Consider the following 6,000-nt stretch of genomic DNA (forward strand, 5'->3'; position numbering starts at 1 on the left):
CGAACTTGAGCACATAAATCTAGGCTGACACTCTAGGGCAGTGCTGAGGGAGTGCTGCATTGCTGGAGGTGCTGTCTTTCGGATGAGATGTTAAATTGAGGCCCTGTCTGCCCTCTCAGGTGGCGTACAAGATCCCATGGCACTATTTTGAAGAAGAGCACGGGAGTTGTCCCCGGTGTCCTGGTCAATATTTATCCCTCAATCAACATTTAAAAAAAACAGATGATCTGGTCATTATCACATTGCTGGTTGTGGAAGCTTGCTGTGCGCAAATTGCGTTTCCCACATTACAACAGTGACTACACTTCAAAAAGTACTTCATTGGCTGTAAACCTCTCTGTGACGTCAGGTAGTCATGAAAGGCGCTATATAAATGCAAGTCTTTTTTTCTAACCTCCTTGAGACTTCCCTCCCCTCCCCTAATCTGCAGACTTTATAAGCACGAGTTTGGGATTGCTTAATAACAACTACTTCGTTTACCTCGTCTTCAGTTGAACATGTTTGCAGCCGTGGCGCACAATAGAACTTGCCCCTGTGTTTCTCGGGAACATTTATTTCAGAGAGCCGTGGCCCCCTCCCCCATATGCCAATCGAGAGCACACAATAAGAGCAGAGGCAAAATCCTTATCAGAGCAGCTTCAGCACAGGACAAGCTGGCAAAGGGTCTGTGGTCATTGCTAATATACAGACAATCTTATTAATCAGCGAAGCAAATGATATGAGACAGATTACAGAAATGAGTGACGTTACTTACCGCACAGGGCTTTGTATGGGAATCAGTGGTTCCAGGCTGTCTTCTCCTAGCACTCGGAGTGAGCCTACAGACAGCTAATCGCTGGTATTGTGGTCATCTTGAGCAATTGCCAGCAAAACAGAAACTGTGCAGATTCTCTACCGTTCCAGCTCACGTTGACATAAAAAGCAGCGAGGACGCAGCGAAGTCTCGGCAACGATTTCACTGAGGCACACAGCTAATTAGTATTTGCACCTCACACTTGCCCAAGAAGGACTCTTCCTGTTGGTTGTTGATCAGCTGGATCATTTCCTCTTCTGATCTGAGCCCCAGCATTGGAGAATGTTGTTGACATTTCTCGCAGCAATACTGGCTCGTTTTGGTAATAAATATTTGCCAACAAGGTAAAGCAATAGCTAATGCTGGCACTGATTTAGAGGGAGCGACCCGCGACCATTGCATTTCTAACCCAGGGCAGGCTCGCTCGCAAGACCTTGCCGGCCAGCGTATCCAGTGAATGCGGTGCTTTTAAGTTCCCCATGTTCTCAGGAAGCTGGCAATCCCTCCCGGAGAACCTGCGTCTACCTCCAACTCTCTCACTGTGTGTGACTCTCAGTCCCGTGCCCCCAATGTTTTGCACAAGTCAGTGTCTCCTTCCTGCCCACTTTTAAAAGGCAGCCACACAGGTCGTGCTTATTTAAATAGTGCTATTTTCTACGTTAAAGGTGCGATTATAAATGCAAGGTGTTAATGTGTTGCCACAGGATGGTCTATGTCCATCTGAACAGGCTGACATCTGAAATGCAGCACTCCCTCAGTATGCACTGAAGTCTGAGCCTAAACTAGGGGGGTGTGTGTGTGAGATCCGTACATGCCATTTTATAGAACATGGGTATGTTGTTAAGTTCTTTGACAGGAAACCACAGAGGCGTCTGTTCCAAAGGACACAAAGAAATGCAACACATGTGTGTCATCGTGTCAAAAATAATTGGCCTATCCATGTGACAATTTAAACACTCACACCGCTCCCGCCTCTCCTCTCCTGGAGGAGCTGGTCATCGCTGGGTACAGCGGTGCTCCCTTGTCCTCTGGTACTCCCTCCAAGTGGCTATTCCTCTTGTGTGGGGCTGGATAGTGCGGGCTTGCTGCTGCACTGCGGAACGTTTCACGGCTGATCCGAGTCCTGTGTGGGCACACTTCCTAGCAGAGCAAAGAAAGGCTGCATCTAAATAGGATGGGAACAAGAAATACAAGTAACATACAGGTAGGAATCAAGGCCTTGGGGGAAGGAGAAGTTAAGATAAAATAATTGATTTTAGGGGTAATAAAAGAAAAATACAGACTTGCATTTATATAGCGCCTTTCACGACCACCGGACGTCTCAAAGCACTTTACAGCCAATTAAGTTCTTTTTGGAGTGTAGTCACTGTTGTAATGAATCCATGATCAGATCAACCATGATCTTATTAAATGGCGGAGCAGGCTCGAGGGGCCAGATGACCTACTCCTGTTCCTATTTCATATTCTAAAGATACCGGACATAAGTCCCCTGCTCTTCTTCGAAATAGTGCCATGGGATCTTTTACATTCACCTGAGAAAGCAGACAGTTTAATGTCTTATCCAAAAGACGGCACCTCCGACAATGCAGCACTCCCTCAATGCTGCACTGGAGCATCAGCCTAGATTTATGTGCTCAAGCCCCCATGGAGTGGGGCTTGAACCCACAACCTTCTGACTCAGGCTGGTGTGCTATCCACTGAGCCATGGCTGAGGCATAAATAAATAAAATTAATGAGGATAAGATCCGAAGTTTAGACTGAAGGTGCGTGTGTGTGTGTGTGGGGCGAAATGTTTTTTAAAAATGGTAAAATTGGACAGTAAATCATGGGCAAGTGTGCACTCCCACATGGACTCCATATGCACTCCCAACTCCCGGTATATGCTGGAAGTGCAGAAGGGGAACTTTTCCCTGTGTCTTTACCTGAATGCTGAATGCTCCAGGAATAAAATGCTGCAATTGGTCCAAACATAACAAAAGGAATTTTGATGTCATAAGGATTGTGCAAACATTGTTCGTTGGGAGTGAATTCAATATTGAAAGATAGAGATTGTTCAGAAAAGATAGAAATGATAGGGAAGCGAGGTCGCTTTATGTCCACGGAAAACCTGAATGTCAAGGAATTTGAAATAATAGTTTGGGGAAAGAAAAATATGGAACAGTCTGGATACAGTTAAAATGGGATAACAATTGGAGTGCACTACAGTCCACCAGTGTAGATAAAGGAGGATATCAGAATGATCTGTACAGGTAAAATTATTGGCTTCAATCAACCCAATATTAACTGGATATACCCTAATGGAAATGTGGCAACCAAATCTGAACTGGTAATATATTTTTTAATTTGTTCACAGGATTTAGGTAACGCAGGCAAGGATATCATTTACTGCCCATCACTGGTGGCTCTAAGAAGATGGAGTGCCTTTTTGAACAGCTGCAGAACTTGTGGTCAATTTTTAAATTCTCATTCTTGTTTTCAAATCCCTCAATGGCCTCGTTCTTCTCACTATCTCGGTAACCAATCCAAGATGGCGAATGGGATGACAGCTTCCTAGGGAGCCCTCCCTGAACAAATTTCCCTCTGGCTATCTGCTGTCATCCTTTAGTCTTCTCTCCCCCAATCTCCCCTCCCCACGGTTTAAGCATAATAGAAAGTATTTCCCTTACCCCTAAAACCCACGCTGCAAGGGCAGCTACCTGAGCCCACTGCCCATCGCCCAGCCATGCCTGCTCACCTTCATCACTGAGCGGCAGACTTACCTTCCAGATCCACCTTCCTACCACCAAGCCTTTCGCTCCCCTCTGGACATGGCCGACTCAGCTGCTCTACCTGATCCCCGATGGCATCCGGTGAGCCTCCCACCAGCTCCAACCACAAGTTTGGGCCTTACCTTCTCTCTCTGCCCTCAGACTCGGGCCTTCCTCTCTCTGGCGACTTTTGGACCTCCATCCCTCCGGTGATATCCTGGCCTTTCTTCCTTCCTCCAGCGACGTTCTGGCCTCTCCCCGGCTGCTGGTCCCACTCAACTGTGGAACCCCCAGTGAGCATATGGTGTGCACAATGGCTGAGGCCACTCTGACCTCTCCTCCTTCCACGAAATGGACCTCTGGCCATCCCAATGCCTGCCCTCAGTCAGGAGCTAATACCTGGGAGAGGGAAGCATTACCTCAAATCTCTCACCCCCACTTTCCACGCCTCAGGTCCCTCACAATCTCAGCGAAGGGCACTGCTCAGCACCAGGCTCGCATCCCACTGTAGGCAACCAGTCCCATACAGTAGTGCCTGGTCTCCCATCATCTTGGACCCCCTTTCCACTGGACCAAGACCTTGCTCTGCTAAGCCCATGTGGTAGCTGGTGTGCAATAGCTACCCCACATTAAAAGAACTCATGCACAGGCATCTTCCACCCCCTCAAAATTAAGTTCGCGACCTGGAATGTCAGGACCTTCATGGACAATCCCAACAGCGACAGACCGGAACACCGCACCACCATCGTTGCCCGCGAACTCAGACGCATCAATGTTGACATCACGTCCTAAGCGAGACCCGGCGAGCAGGGGAAGGCCAGCTCAAAGAACAAGGTGGTGGCTACACCTTCTTCTGGAAAAGCAAACCAGAAGAAGAACGCCGCCTCCATGGAGTTGGCTTCACCATCAAGAACGAGCTGGTCACCCGCCTCATAGACTCCCCCTGCAGGATAAGCAAATGTCTCATGACTCTCCGGTTCACCCTATCCCAGAACCAGTGCGCCATAGTTATCAATGCGTACGCCCCAACACTCGACGCAACAGATGAGGCCAAAGAGGAATTCTACTCCAGACTCATACAATTCCTGTCCTGAGTCCCTACGGGTGACAAACTGATCCTCCTCGGTGACTTCAATGCCAGAGTCAGTAAGAACACAGACTGCCTTACTGGAGCCGTGATCGGCAGAGAGGGGGTAGGGAAAACCAACTCCAGCGGTACCCTACTCCTGACAAAATGCCCAGAACATGGCCTTGTCATCACCAACATCTTGTTCCACCAGAGGGACAAGTACAAGGTATTGTGGCTACACCTTCGCTCCAAGCACTGGCACCTGATCGACTACGTAGTTGTCCGAGTGAGGGACTGCAAGGACGTGCGCATCACCCAGGCCATGACAGGAGCTGACGACTGCTGGACAGACCACCGCCTAATCCGTTCCGTCCAACATTGATATAACCCCAAAGCGACGATGGCAACAGAAGCAATGCCGCAGAAAAATCAACGCTGGGGCACTCAAAGACCCAGTTAAGAGAGCCCTATACAGCCAGCGCCTCACTGCCAACCTAGCGGCCCTCGATGACCCCGAGACGCAGAGTGCCCACAGCACCTGGTCTGCCCTCAAGGCCACCATAACCAGCGCCTGCGAAGAGACGCTCGGTCATTCAACCAGGAAACACCTCGACTGGTTTGACGGGAATGACCAGGAGATCCAGGAGCTAATAAACTGCAAGCGCAGGGCATTTCTGAACTTAAAGCAACAACTCAACTCAGGAGCAGCAAAGCAACTCTACAGACGGCTGAAGGCCGAGGTCTAACAAAAAACCCGTGACCTAAAGAATAGATGGGTGGAGAAGGCACAGGAGATCCAGCAGCTGGCCGGCAGCCATGACGTGCAAGGATTCTTCACTGCAGTTAAGTCCATCTACGGCCCAAGCACCCAAGGTCCCATCCCACTGCTGGCCAAGAATGGGGAGAACTCATTAAGGACACCGAGGCAGTCAAGGGCCCACTGGAAGGTGCACTTCAAAGATCTTCTTAATCAAGACTCTGCCTTTGACACGAGTATCCTCGACTCCATCCCGCAGCATGCTACCAGCCACCATCTCAGTAAAACCCCAGCCCTGCACGAGGTAGAAAAGACCATCAGCTCAAGAACAACAAAGCATCGGGAGCAGATGGAATCCCTGCTGAGGCACTAAAGTATGGCGGAGAAGCACTATTGGCAGGAATGCATGACCTCATCTCTCACATCTGGAAGGAGGAGAGCATTCCGGGAGATCTCAGAGATGCCGTAATCGTGATTAGTTTCAAAAAAGGGGACAAGTCCGACTGTGGCAACTACAGAGGAATCTCTCTGCTGTCGGCCACTGGGAAAGTCATCGCCAGAATCCCCCTCAACCGCCTTGTCCCTGTGGCTGAAGAACTCCTCCCAGAGTCACAATGCGGATTCCGTCCACTAA

The 6,000-nt window shown here is 49.2% G+C and overlaps 1 protein-coding gene across 1 annotated transcript in view; it reads right to left on the reverse strand.

Annotated features, from left to right (window-relative positions):
* Positions 1-801, reverse strand: part of matk (megakaryocyte-associated tyrosine kinase) — a 171,863-nt gene extending 171,062 nt beyond the window's left edge. The window contains exon 1 of the mRNA XM_070860872.1: positions 755-801. The gene's annotated coding sequence lies outside the window, so the exon portion shown is untranslated. The remainder of the gene's footprint in view (positions 1-754) is intronic.
* Positions 802-6,000: the final 5,199 nt, after the last annotated feature.

The sequence above is a fragment of the Pristiophorus japonicus genome, chromosome 18, assembly GCF_044704955.1.
Source record: "Pristiophorus japonicus isolate sPriJap1 chromosome 18, sPriJap1.hap1, whole genome shotgun sequence".
Lineage (NCBI taxonomy): Eukaryota > Metazoa > Chordata > Chondrichthyes > Pristiophoridae > Pristiophorus > Pristiophorus japonicus.